Source organism: Pongo pygmaeus, chromosome 7 (genome assembly GCF_028885625.2).
Source record: "Pongo pygmaeus isolate AG05252 chromosome 7, NHGRI_mPonPyg2-v2.0_pri, whole genome shotgun sequence".
Taxonomy (NCBI): domain Eukaryota; kingdom Metazoa; phylum Chordata; class Mammalia; order Primates; family Hominidae; genus Pongo; species Pongo pygmaeus.
The window spans coordinates 3,345,480-3,360,205 of record NC_072380.2 but is presented as its reverse complement, the minus strand read 5'-3'; the positions used below and the strand labels follow the sequence as shown (position 1 = coordinate 3,360,205).

The 14,726-nt window shown below is 38.4% G+C and overlaps 1 protein-coding gene across 1 annotated transcript in view; it reads left to right on the top strand.

The window, feature by feature from the left end:
- The window catches only part of CSMD1 (CUB and Sushi multiple domains 1), a 2,090,911-nt gene that overhangs the window by 1,643,100 nt on the left and 433,085 nt on the right, over positions 1-14,726 (top strand). The window lies entirely within an intron of this gene.

Genomic DNA, 14,726 nt, shown 5'->3' with positions numbered 1-14,726 from the left:
ATAAATAGCAATTTGCAAATATTCAAAAATTAATTTGGAAGAGAAATGCTCCAAATGGATAAGAAATATATTTTTGAGAGTAATAAGGAAGGACTGTCCCGTGTTGTATCAAAGCATATGAAAAACTAATGATAAACCGAACAATGTGGAATTGGTATGGAAATACACAAATATATTAGTGCAATAGCATAAGGATTCTAGTAACAGATCTTTGTCTGTACAGAAACTTAATTTATAATAAAATTATTCCATTTTGTAGACAAGGGATATCCTATTAACACATAATGTTGCTCAGATTGGATACCTGATTTGATTTTAAAATGTTTAAAAATGTACACAAAATAAGTTCCACATTGATTAAGATATAAAGATTCAAAACTTAAAATTACTATGTGAAAATACAGAATCTCTCTCAGACAACCATTTTTTAAAGATGTCTATATGTTTATTTGTACAAGTGTAAGTGTGTAGCTCAATGCATTTCCCACAGTAAACATGTCCCTGTCAGCTCAAGACCGTATAGTTCACTAAATGAACTTTTCCAGGACTCCACACTTCTTCCCTTTCACAGCCTCGCCCAGCCACTGCCTCCCAGGGTTGAACCTTAATTGTCTGGCACTAGTAGTTATGTAAATAAATGAAATGATCCAGGTAAGGTACTGTTTGTCCAGCTTCTTTCCTCCAACCTTAAGTTTGTGAGCTCCATCCATATTATGGCACTTAGCTGTATTTCGCTGCTTCTCATCATCTAATATTATTGCATAAACATATCAAACTTTTTTATTTCATTCTACTGTTTGCTAACATTTCAGTTGTTCTGAGCACATTTTTGTATATTTATTGGACATTGACGTATCATCTCTTATAAAGATCTCTTTCTTTGCTTCCATGTCTATTGTGTCGCATGCCTTTATCTTACTGAATTATAGGTGTTGTGTAAATATTTAGATACAGTTCCTTTGATCTACGCATTGTAAATCTTTTATTCTGGAGTTGTTCTTCTCTTATTGGCATCATTTTGATGAATAGAAGTTTTTAATTTTAAAATAGTCCCATGTTTCACTGTTTTCATTCGTGCATGAGGTTTTTCTAGTGTTGTAGAAGGCTTCCCTCCACTCAGAGTAATGAGGACATTCTGTTGTTCTCTCCTAAAAACTTGAAACACTTTTACAGCTTTATCGAAGTATGACTGAAATGCAGTAAACTGCATATGTTTAATGTGAACAATTTGATGTGATTTGTGATACATATGAACATCTATGAAACCATCACCATGATCAATAACCCCTAAAAGTAAAAACTTATGTTTATCTTTTAAATTTATAACTTCAATCCATCTAAAAATTTGTGGTAAGGAATGATATAGTGTCCAGATCCATTTCTTCTCCAATCTGGCTATCCAGATGCACTGGCGTCATTGATATTTGAGATCCTATTTCTCCTCTCAGTGCTCTGCTGACTTTGTCACAGCAAAAGTGGCCATGCCTGTGAGCATCATGTTTTCTTTGTCATTTGCTTTTTTTTTTTTTTTGAGAAATCTTCATTTTTAAATCTTCAAAAAACTTCTATAGAAATCCAGAAAAAGTACATGAAAAAACACTGATCAATTTTGCTATATGCAAACTAAAAGTTATTCTGTTAAAAATGTAAAATAAAGGGTCAGACAACCAAAAATAGTTGCATTCTCCACATAATATACACATGAAATAATCATATTCTGCAACTGGAAGAGAGAAGAAAAGCAACACTAATAAGCCAACAGATCTATGAGCTATGCAGATACATTTTATCTCTATATATAGATACAGATATAGATAGATATAATACTAATAATATATATTTATTATTAGCATTCTAATAACTTTAGTTATTAGTTATTACAATAACCCTAACCCAATAAACTTTAAAAAATATTCCAGTGCTGACTAGGAATCAGAAGAATGCAAATAAATCATAACTTTCCTGCTGGAGCGCAGTGACAGCATCTCGGCTCACTACAACCTCTGCCTCCCAGGTTCAAGCGATTATCCTGCCTCAGCCTCCCGAGTAGCTGGGATTACAGGCTCCTGCCACCATGTCCAGCTAATTTTTGTATTTTTTAGTAGAGAAAGGGTTTCGCCATGTTGGCCAGGCTGTTCTCGAACTCCTGACCTCAGATGATCCGCCTGCTTTGGCCTCCCAAAGTGCTGGAATTACAGGTGTGAGCCGCCGCACCCAGCCTGATATATTCTTTTTAAAGGAAAAAATAAGAGGTAATAGAACAATGCATGTTGTGTATATGCATATACTGTATAGATATATGTAATTGCAAGGACACACAGAATTGCATAGAAATTGACTGAAAATAGACATTCTAAAATTGTAACTCTCATGCTCTCCTCTTCAGAGATAACTAGGCTATAGCGTGGGAGCAGTGAGACTTTTGATTTTTCACTCTACATTTTTTGGTATTATTTGAATTTATGTTACTGAGTTTTATTTTTGTAATTAGAGCTCTAGTAATGAAAAATAAATGAACTACATTTGTCTGTATAATTTTTAGTGTCAGAAGGATGATAACTACTGGCTAATTATAATTTTGTAAAATTCAAGTATGTCATATAGACAATGCAAATATTTGTCATATTTTGGGGTTCTATATTAAAAATATTTGCAATAAGAATGATAACCCTTAAAATATTCGAGTTTTCTTCATGTGTAACTGAACTTGAATCTGTTTGATATTTTATTAAATTACTCACCCTAAATTTGCAATAGAATAAGTTAATCATATCAATAATTTTACTTGAATGTTTACGTGCCATGCAAACACATATGGCTTTCTTGGACGATACCGTGCATTTTTAATAATTTATTTTTGTTCATTTGGACTATGGGCAAAAATAGAATTTTAAAATGGGATGTGTTAAGCTGTTCTCTTTTTTCTTTTCATGTGGGGTAGATCTGTTGAACAAGTGCCCACATGGGGCTTGTCAGGTTGTTTTACTTGCAGACATTTTAGTCATACCTGTAAAGACTGAAAAGTTGTAGTACTCTGTAAAGTGATGGATGAAGGCACCTGGTTCATCATAGCCCAGTCATTGAATTACCTGTGCTCTTGATCTGGTAATGAAAACTGACATACCCAAGCAAGAGACTTTGCCTGACTCATTTGAGATACATAATTTTGATTTTAAGTGAGGTTTTTCTCAAAACAACTTACTCACATACCTGTGCATTCAAATACCATCCCCAAATTCTTCTTTGAGCATTGGTAATTTACTTTTAAAATATTTTGCTATCTAACCAAAACTTTTTTTTCATTATACTTTAAGTTCTGGGAGACATGTGCAGATTGTGCAGGTCCGTTACATAGGTATACACATGCTATGGTGGTTTGCTGCACCCATCAACCCATCATCTACATTAGGTATTTCTTCTAATGCTATCTCTTCCCTAGCCCTGCATTCCCTGAGCAGGACCCAGTGTGTGATGTTTCCCGGCCTGTGTCCATGTGTTCTCATTGTTCAACTCCCGCTTATGAATGAGAACATGCGGTGTTTGGTGTTGTGTTCCTATGTTAGTTTACTGACAATGATGGTTTCCAGATTCATCCATGTCCCTGCAAAGGACATGAAATCCTTTTTTATGGCTGCATAGTATTCCATAGTGTATATGTGCCACATTTTCTTCATCCAGTCTATCATTGATGGACATTTGGGTTTGTTCCAAGTCCTTGCTATTGTGAACAGGGCTGCAGTAAACATATGTGTGCATATGTCTTTATAGTAGAATGATTTATAATACTTTGGGTATATACCCAGTAATGGGATTGCTGGGTCAAATGGTATTTCTGGTTCTAGATCCTTGAGGAATCACCACACTGTCTTCCACAATAGTTGAACTAATTTACATTCCCACCAACAGTGTAAAAGTGTTCCTATTTCTCCACAGCCTCTCCAGCATCTGTTGTTTCCTGACTTTTCAGTGATCCCCTTTCTAACTGGTGTGAGATTGTGTCTCACTGTGGTTTGGATTTGCATTTCCCTAATGATCAGCGATGATGAGCTTTTTTTCTTATGTTTGTTGGCTGCATAAATGTCTTCTTTAGAGAAGTGTCTGTTCATATCCTTCACCCACTTTTTGATGGGGTTGTTTTTTCTTGTAAATTTGTTCAAGTTCTTTGTAGATTCTGGGTATTAGCCCTTTGTCAGATGGATAGATTGCAGAATTTTTCTCCCATTCTGTAGGTTGCCTGTTCACTCTGATGGTAGTTTCTTTTGCAGTGCAGAAGCTCTTTAGTTTAATTATATCCCATTTGTCTATTTTGGATTCTGTTGCCATTGTTTTTTGGTGTTTTAGTCGTGAAGTCTTTGCCCATGCCTATGTCCTGAATTGTATTGCTTAGGTTTTCTTTTAGGGTTTTTATGGTTTTAGGTCTTATGTTTAAGTCTTTAATCCATCTTGAGTTAATTTTTGTGTAAATTGTAAGGAAGGGGTCCAGTTTCAGTTTTCTGCATATGGCTAGCCAGTTTTCCCAACACCATTTATTAAATAGGGAATCCTTTCCCCATTGCTTGTTTTTATCATGTTTGTCAAAGGTCAGTTGGTTGTAGATATGTGGTGTTATTTCAGAGACCTCTGTTCTGTTCCATTGGTCTATATATCTGCTTTGGTACCAGTACCATGCTGTTTTTGTTACTATAGCCTTGTAGTATCGTTTGAAGCCAGGTAGCACGATGCCTCCAACTTTGTTCTTTTTGCTTAGGATTCTTTTGGCTATATGGGCTCTTTTTTGGTTCCATATGAAATTTAAAGTAGTTTTTTCTAATTCTATGAAGAAAGTCAATGGTAGCTTGATGAGGATAGAATTGAATCTATAAATTACCTTGGGCATTATGGCCATTTTCACAATATTGATTCTTCCTATCCATGAGCATGGAATGTTTTTTCATTTGTTTGTGTCCTCTCTTATTTCCTTGAGCAGTGGTTTGTAGTTCTCCTTGAATAGATCCTTCACATCCCTTGTAAGTTGTATTCCTAAGCATTTTATTCTCTTTGTAGCAATTGTGAATGGGAGTTCACTCTTGATTTGGCTGTCTATTATTTATGTATAGGAATGCTTGTGCTTTTTGCACATTGATATTGTATCCTGAGACTTTGCTGAAGTTGTTTATCAGCTTAAGGAGATTTTGAGCTGAGAAAATGGGGTTTTCTAAATATACAATCATATCATCTCCAAACAGAGACAATTTGACTTCATCTCTTCCTATTTGAATGCCTTTTCTTTCTTTCTCTTGCCTGAGTACCCTGGCCAGAACTGCCAATACTATGTTGAATAGGAGTGGTGAGAAAGGGCATCCTTGTCTTTTGCCAGTTTTCAAAGGGAATGCTTCCAGCTCTTGCCCATTCAGCATGATATTGGCTGTGGGTTTGTCATAAATAGCTCATTATTTTGAGATACGTTCCATCACTACCTAGTTTATTGAGTTTTCAGCATGAAGGGGTGTTGAAGTTTATTGAAAGCCTTTTCTTCATCTATTGAGATAATCATGTGGTTTTTGTCATTGGTTCTGTTTAAGTGATGGATTACATTTACTGATTTGCATATATGGAACTAGCCTTGCATCCCAGGGATGAAGCTGACTTGATCATGGTGGATAAGCTTTTTGATGTGCTGCTGGAATTGGTTTGCCAGAATTTTATCGAGGATTTTCACATTGGTGTTCATCAGGGATATTGGCCTGAAATTTTCTTTTTTTGCTGTGCCTCGGCCAGGTTTTGGTATCAGGATGATGCTGCCTTCATAAAGTGAGTTAGGGAGGAGTCCCTCTTTTTTATTGTTTGAAATAGTTTCAGAAGGAATGGTACCAGCTCCTCTTTGTACTTCTGGTAGAATTCGACTGTGAATCCACCTGGTCCTGGGCTTCTTTTGGTTGGTAGGCTATTAATTACTGCTTCAATTTCAGAACTTGTTTTTGTCTATTCAGGGATTCGACTTCTTCCTGGTTTAGCCAGGACTATTTTCTACTCTACCCAGCAGGTGACCTAGAAAATAAAACTTATTAATTGAATGTCTTGTTGTCTTCTTACCAACAATCAAACACATCCAATATTCAATACCCTTCTTCATCCTTACATATTGCATTATTTAAATCATTTTCAACCTCCGAGACCAGGTCACACTCAGCCTTGATGAGCATTCCTCTGGAATTGCTCCAGGCCATGACAGCACTGACTTTTCTGACCTCAATTCTTTTAATATTCAGCTCCATAAAGTTAGATAGAAAGAGAGAGAGATAATATAACATGTGTTTACAACTTATATTGAATACATCTTAGACTTATACATTATACATACTCAATACAGTCTGTTCAGTTTGATTTTAAGCTCCCAGGGAGTAGTAACTGAGGAAAAATCCATGGAAAGTACAGCCCTTAAGCTGGTGTTTCCGTTTTGGGTAGGACTTCCCGAAGTAGTCAGCATGTGAACAGGCATCCCAGGATATGAGCAAAATTACGAGGAGTTGATAGGTGCGGTACAGTAAGAATTCCTGGAGGTTTAGCAAAGTAGGTTTAATGGAAACTGAGTGGAGGATCAATAGGAAAATGATTTAGGAGAAACGGAGTGGGAATAGACCAAAAAGAGCCAATAGGTTTTGCAGTACAGGAATTGAGATGCTATAGGGATGCCAGTTATATGGGTGGTTTTTTCATAGAAAATAAAAGTACGCTTACCTTACTCATTTTGTTTCTTTATTGTCTACCGATATAAATGCATGTAAATTTGAGATTTAAACCTTTCAAAGGAATCAATAGCATGACTATAATTTGCAGCACTGGAACATGTTTCAGAGTATAAAGAAATTATGGTAAAAATCTATTAATAAGCCAGGCGTGGTGGCTCATGCCTGTAATCCTAGCACACTGGGAGGCTGAGGTAGTTAGATTGCTGAGGCCCAGGAGTTCGAGGCCAGCCTGGGCAACATAGTAAAACCCCATTTCCACAAAAAAACACAAAAATTAGCTGGGGGTGTTGGCATGTGCCTGTAGTCCCAGCTCTTCAGGACGCTGAGGCAGGGGGATCGCTTGAGCCCAGGAGGTCAAGGCTGCAGTGAGCCAAGATCACACCACTGCACTACAGCCTGGACAATAGAGCAAGACTCTGTCTCCACAAAGAAAAAGCTAAATCTACAAATTTTGGGTGATGTTAGAGTTTGATACGAGAGTTTTAGTCAGTCATGTTTGATAGTTTTCATCCAACCACAAGACTTGTTCTCATTACCCTTTAAATCTTAAGCAATCTCTTAAACCCCATGGGTTTTTCTTGCAACAAAAGCTACATAAGTAGGATATTTAAACCTTTAAACATTCATAGCTTTCAGAAAAGAAAAATGATAATTATAATATTCTATATCAACATGAAACACGATAAACTCAGTGTCTGTGCTGGGTGCATAGCATCAGTTCAGTGTGTTTTTAACGTTACTCTTTCACACATTCAAGTGCTAAAGAAATGAACATTGGGATAAATTGTCCTTTAATTTTGTGAAAGACAAACGCAAGAAAACTTTGAAATTTTTTTTAATTAAAAAATAAAGATTGTTTTAACAAAAAAAGAGTTTATTTAGAATCATGCAAGTAGTTCAACTGCACATTTTTCACTGAGAATGGGAGGTAACATGATAAATATGAATATTTTATATTTAACATTTTAAATTTTAATTATCTTTTTCATTATGAATAAGATATATGCTCTGTAGAAAAATTTATTAATAGAAAGCTTTAAAAACAAGTCTGTGTTATCATGAGATATAATCAATGCTTTCCTTCCCAATTCAAATATGTTTTCAGACAAATTTGTTGTTCTTGGCATTTGAAAAAATTTTATTGGTTACCAGACGCTGGTTACACTTTTCATCCATATTTGCAGGCAATTAGTTTACTCTATTTCTTAATATTTCAATAGTAATTATGTTATTAAAATATTTTTATATTGTCAAAAAAAAGAAATTTTTTTATTAAATAAGTATTTTTGCAAACTGTTTACTCTCTCCACAAGCATTTATTGAGAACCTGCTGTATTTGCAATCACACAGAAGTTTAAAATCTATCAGCATAGCAAGAGGAAAGACATTTTTAAAAATCACACCATGAAGTAAGTGCTTTATTAGACACAGAAAAGTGGTTGAAGATAAAGAAGTTGGAGAAAAAAAGTTCCAATTTGGGATATTGAAAGCTTGGAGGCAATTTTGGAGATACGTCTTTAAGATGGAGGTTGAGAGGAAGGGACATGTTTCAACGTGAAGAAATGGTTATAAACTGAGGTGCAGAGAGAACAAAAGAGGCCTGGAGGATTGAGGTGTGTGAATTAATCACTGAAGGTAGATGATGATCAAATGCCTTGAGTGCTGGTCTATGGCAATAGTCAGAGATTCATGCTGCAGTGTCCAGCAATCCCACTGTGAGGACCCCAGGGTTTTTCTGAGGGTGAGATGGGGGATGGTCATCAGGATTAGAATCTCTCCTGTGCAACTGGACTGCCCTAATTTACTCCCCTCCTTCCTACTGGGGGTTTCTGCACAAGATTCCTTTTGGTAGAATGTTTCTATTATAAATAAATATGTGAACAACATATTTATTCATAAGAATATATTTAATATATTCATATAAATAAATATATGAATAAAATCAATGACTTCTGTAGGGCATGGAGAGTCTATGAATATTATTGAAGTGGAAAGTAACTCATTAAGTCTGGCTTCAAATAGAACTGTATTTGTGGTTTCAGGAGAACAAGAAAATGATGGAAAAAGAGAGAAAAGATGGAAACAGATCAGGCCCAAGGCTGTGCTTTCACAGGTGGATCTCTTTGAGGAAGAGGCAGACATGCAGAGGCTAGACAATTGATGAGACAAAAATGACCTGAAACACACCAGTTGAAGAAAGTGAAAGTGGGGAGTAGATAGAAGAGTCACTAGGAGGATACAGGAGTTTAGGAGAGAGAGGTGACTCCAAGGTGACATCCCGAGAAACCTAGCCAACAGTAGGAAATTCAACACAGTTGGAGAACGATGTCAGTGTTTAACATGCACATGTGGAAGCTATCAGGTTTCAAGTTACAGCTGGGCACTGTGGAGGTGAATGTCACCGTCCAGGGAGCTAGCAGGTTTATCATCACCGGCTCCTCTTTTTCCCACCACCCTCTCTAACACGGAGATCACTGTTGCCTGTGAAATTGTCTGCGTGCTTCAGCTGCGGCCTTCCTCCCACCCATAAACTTGTTGAATTCAATTTCTGACTTTCAGGCAACAATAACGGACTCTGCAAACTTCCATTTATTAGAAGACTTTGGCAGGGTCTGGGGAAGTGACGGGGTGGTGGGGGTGGTGGGAAGACAATAAATAACTAAAGAATCCTCAGAGGGCTGTGTGCTTTGCCATGAACATCAGTAGGAAGCCGCAGGATCCTGGAATGAGTTGGCAGAGAAACCTCAGCAGACAGCCTGTCTCAGGGCAGCCTGCTAACATAGGACTGCTTCTGATCTTCTGCATTTCCTCCAACCTTGTATCACTTACTCCATACTCACCATCCTGGGAGTGGACATTTGCCAGGATGTGCATTCATCACTTTGTTGATTCACCAGCATGTCCATCATACTCTGATCAGCTAGATCTCCATTGAGTTTAGAGAACAAGTTAATATTCTTGTTCTTAGAATAAATCAGACCTAGTTATCTGGAGTTTTAAAACTAAGTTATTTGCCTTCCCCATTAGAATGTAAACTTTGGAAAAATAGGGACTTGTCTGTCTTATTCATTGTTCTATGCCCAGAAGCATCAACGAATGTTTGGAAACAGTAGTATGTTTCTTAATAAGTAACTCTAAATGCAGGATTGGATGGATGAATGAATAAAAGCAGAGGACAAAAGACAGAATTTGAAAAACAGGTGGATGGGTCGGGCATGGTGGCTCACACCTGTAATCCCAGCACTTTGGAAGGCTGAGGCGGGGCAGGTAGATCACTTGACGTCAGGAGTTCGAGACTAGCCTGGCCAACAAGGTGAAACCCCATCTCTACTAAAAATACAAAAAATTAGCTGGCCGTGGTGGCATATGCCTGTAATCCCAGCTATTGGGGAGGCTGAGGCAGGAGAATTGCTTGAACCCGGGAGGCAGAGGTTACAGTGAGCCAAGATCTCACCACTGCACTCCAGCCTGGGCAAAGAAGCAAGTCTCCATCTCAAAAAAAAAAAAAAGAAAAAGTTGGATGCTTTACTTCAACTCAGCCAGGAAAATATCACAACATATGTCTCCTCTTTTGTTCTTCAATGATTTCTGCATATCTTAGTCCTCCATCCCAAAGATTTCTGATATAACATACCTGCATCCTTGATGTTGGGTAGGTTACATAAATAGAAAGGTAAAACTCAAGAAATTATAGCATTAAGGACAGCAACAGTAAAATTTTACTGTGTCTTTTACAGCTACTCAGAAAAAGATCTACCATGCATGAAGAAACAGATTAATGTAATTCAAATTATGGGCAGCTATATTTGTAGCTCTGCTAAGGGAATGTAGACATGTCTACATATGTATATAGCCATAACCTGTATAGACACTAAAATGTAATTCAGGTACTTCATTTTATTCTCTCAGCTCCTCACTTTAATTTTAGGTGAGAATACCAATTCAATTCTCCATACATCAAATTTCCTTCTCCTGAAAAATATTATAGGATTTGTGGACAGAATTATTTTTAGGTAAAGTCTTCATGATATGTGAATTGGACTACGTTGTGTTTGCACCCATATAAATCTAAACGAGCCTGAGAGCAGCTTTATCTCTAACTTTCTGTCTGACTTTCTCCTAATGGCAGCATGGTGGGGCTAGTTAGTGATTTCCAGGTTCCGTGCGGTATGGATGGAAAACATCAAAAAGATAGCAGAGCACATTCCCTCCTAGATTTTTCCCCAATAGATGACCAAGTAACTTTTCTAGATGATATGAAGACAGAGGATAAAATAAAGATGGATTGTTTTTATACTGTTAAATATAGTTGGATATGAATTAATTTTATCAGTTTATATAACATATGCAGATCTGGGGACAAAGACCACTGACAAGTAGCTTTGGATATAAGATATCTCAGTTTTACATAAAATGTTTTACATTCATTATGGTGGATGTCTTCATAAAAATTTGAGAAATTATTGCATCAATTCACACCAATCCATTCATAGACCAGTGAAAAGTTACGAATCGAAAGCTTCTGAATTCAGGACTCCTCCGTCCTCTGCTGGTTTTTTTCCCACCACACGGTACGCTGGCATCAGTTCCCTCTGTGGAAGCTTATTTCTACGTTCACTGCACTGGTGATCTCACATAGTTGTGGTCTCCCTTCTATCCCTTGCTCAACCCTCTTCCGTGGCCGCCAGACCTACGTGTCCTGTTGCAATGTCAGCCATTCTACACGCAAGCCCAGCAGACATGGAGCTTTGGTATCCAAAGCTGAATGCCTGCCTTACTCTCATGACCTGATTTTCCTGAGATCTTCTTCGCCTGTAGTTATTTCACACTCAGGTTGTGACCTCACAATCACCCCCAGCTCCTCCTTTTTTATCGTAATGCCCATATCCCATTGAGAAGAAAGTCCCACTGGCTGCACCTTCAGGACACAGGCAGGTTCAGACCATGTCTTCCCATCTTGCTGCCAATGCCCTGGTTCGGGGTCCTGACCACCTTCTTCCCTTCACCGCTGTGTATTCTCTCAGCACAGCCTCAGGAGCAGGGCTTACCCAGGTAGGTCATGAGATCGCATCCTTTTCTAGGCAGGGCCGTCCAGTGCCCCATGATGTCACTGAAAGAAACCTCCAACCCTTACCAGGACCCACCAGCCACAGCGGTGTCCTTTCTGTTCCCTACTCCTGCAGCTCCACTGTAGCTTGAGCCCTGGTCCTAGCCACTTTCTCTCTACCCAAATTGTTCCCCAGGTATTCAGTGTTTCCTTTGTCTCTCTCAAGTCCTTATTTATAGACCACTTCCTAAGTACGGCACCCCTGGCCACCCACAAGCCTCACACTATCCCATCCCTCTTTCTTAATTTTCTTCACAGTCATGTGTCATCTCCCAATATTGTATATCATCTGCCTTTTATGTTGTTACAGGTTTTATCCTGTCTTTTCCAACTAGAATGCATACTTTACAAGGGCAGCTATTTTATCTCTCTTATTATTAATCATCCCTGATGCTGGGGGCAGGGCCTGCTCAATAGCAGGTGCCCAATAACTATTTGTCAAATACATTAATTTCAAGTGGGATGTATAATGTTACTTCTTTCACAGTGAAATGTGGAGTCACTGCAATCTTAAGATGCAAAAATTCCATGAGAAATTCTTAAAATATTCTAGAACTTATTTTAAAAATTTTCTCTCTTGCTGATTTTTATATCATGCTTCCCATGAGGTTTACATATTAAAGGAGATGATTTGTTCCCCTAAGATGCATGGTTAGTGAGCATGATGAGGCTTGTCACATCTTTCACAGATTATCTAATTCTTTTGTGAATATTATTTGTGGAAGAGGCTTTTATAAAACATAACTCAGAATGATCATACTAATTGGAAGAAGTTATTCTGAGTATCATTTAATTCATGATAGTTCATCTTACCTAGTTTAAGAAAGGAAGTATAAATACATACATGCACAGAATGTGGACATGTTAAAAAAAAAAGCAAAGGAATCTTGTGAAATGCATAGTAAATTGTGACACTGAGTGATGTTTCACTTGTGAGACACTATTGTGAGCTCCTTACATGTATTCACTTATTTCATTCTTCAGCAAGCAGGAACGAGCTGTGATTTTTGCCCCCTTTTACATGTGAGGCTATGGAAACACAGAGCAGTAGAGAACCTTCCACGTGTTACTAACTAGTAAGTGGATGTATTAGTCAGTGTGCTCCAGAGAAATAGAATCAGGATTTACTGTGGGAATTGGCTCATGTGTTTGGGAGGCCAAAAAGTCCCAAGATCTGCCCTCTGCAAGCTAGACACCTGGAAAAGCCACTGGCATAATGAAGTCTGAGACTGAAGACCTGGGAACCAGGGGAGCTGAAGGTGTATGTCCTGGGTCTGATGGTTCAAGAACCAGGAGCTCTGAAGTCAGGGTCAAGAGAAGATAGATGTCCCAACTCAAGAAAAGATAAAATTTTTCTTTACTCTGCCTTTTTTTTTTTTTTGATGGAGTTCCACTCTTGCTTCCCCAGGCTGGAGTGCAATGGTGTGATCTCAGCTCACTGCAACCTCCGCATCCCGGGTTCAAGTGATTTTCCTGCCTCAGCCTTCTGAATAGCTGGAATTATAGGCTTCCGCCACTATGCCTGGCTAATTATTTGTATTTTTGATAAACATGAGGTTTCGCCACACTGGCCAGGCTGGTCTTGAACTCCTGACCTCAGGTGATCCACCTGCCTCAGCTTCCCAAAGTGCTGGGATTACAGGTGTGAGCTACCGTGCCCGGCCTTTTCTCTGCCTTTTTATTCAGTTCAAGCCCTCAGCAGATTGAATGATGCCAGTTCACATCGGTGAAAGCAAATCTTCACTCAGTCCACTGATTCAAATGCTAATCTCTCCTAGCAGCACCCTCACAGACATGCCCAGCCTCTTACCAGCTATCTGGGCAGCCCTTAGCCCAGTCATGCTGGCACATAACCTTCACCATCACAGTGGAGGTGCTGCAGTGAGGGTGGGCAGCCTGGTCTCGAGTTCTGAGCTGGTGACATCCATAGGCCTCACAACTGCAGGTGGAGAGGTTCCAGGAGAAGAAGAGTCACCCGGAGCACTTGGTGACTCTCAAGACACATGGCTGTTTGTTTGCAGAGCATGAACGGCAATTGCCTTTCCTGCCTCTACCCTCCGGCTCTGGTGACTCCATTTCCTTTTATTCTTTTTCAGTTCAGTGCTTCCATTCATAGAATAGCTTGAGAGGTCTTAAGATATGAAATAAAAGAAGAAAGTTGGCGGGAACATGTCAATATTCTCCTCTTGATGTCTGTAAAATTAGGGTATATGGAATCTATTCAAAATGTTAAATTATTGATATCTTCAGAATTGAATTCCTGTTAGCAACTCTCAGTAGGTAATATTTTGATCAGTACCTATCAGTAGGTACCATTTTAATCATTTAGTATCTACTGCACCCTGTAAACTGTGTTCTACAATGGCAGTCATTGCAAACACCTATCCATGAGATGGATTTTATCATAATTTCTATTTTCAAGATGGGAGAAATGTAAAGGATTAAGAGACTTACCAGAGATCACAGAGCTAGTGAGAAGCTAAGCCGGCATTTGAACTCATAACTTTCTGACATCAGAGTTGAACACTTAAGCTCCCATATTCTGCAGACATCCTAATTGTTGCCACTTTCCCATTGAAATGATTACATAAAACTTTCTCTTCTCTTCTTCCAAAATGAGTTCTGAAGTGAGTGTTTGAACACGGCATGGTTTGTTGAGGGGATTTGAACTCAATGAAGTGCTGCTAAGAAGACCAGCAGCTCTCAGGAGTGCAAACCTGCACTATTTCTGCAATTCTGAGGCTTCCTAATGCAGGTTCCAGCTCTCCTGCTGTGCCTTATTCTGTGTTATGTTGTCACGGTTTTGTAGTGGTTAAGATGCCTACATATGAACTAGCATATTATATTTGCAAGTAACATAAAGCTCAGGTTTTGCTTGATTTTTCTTGGAT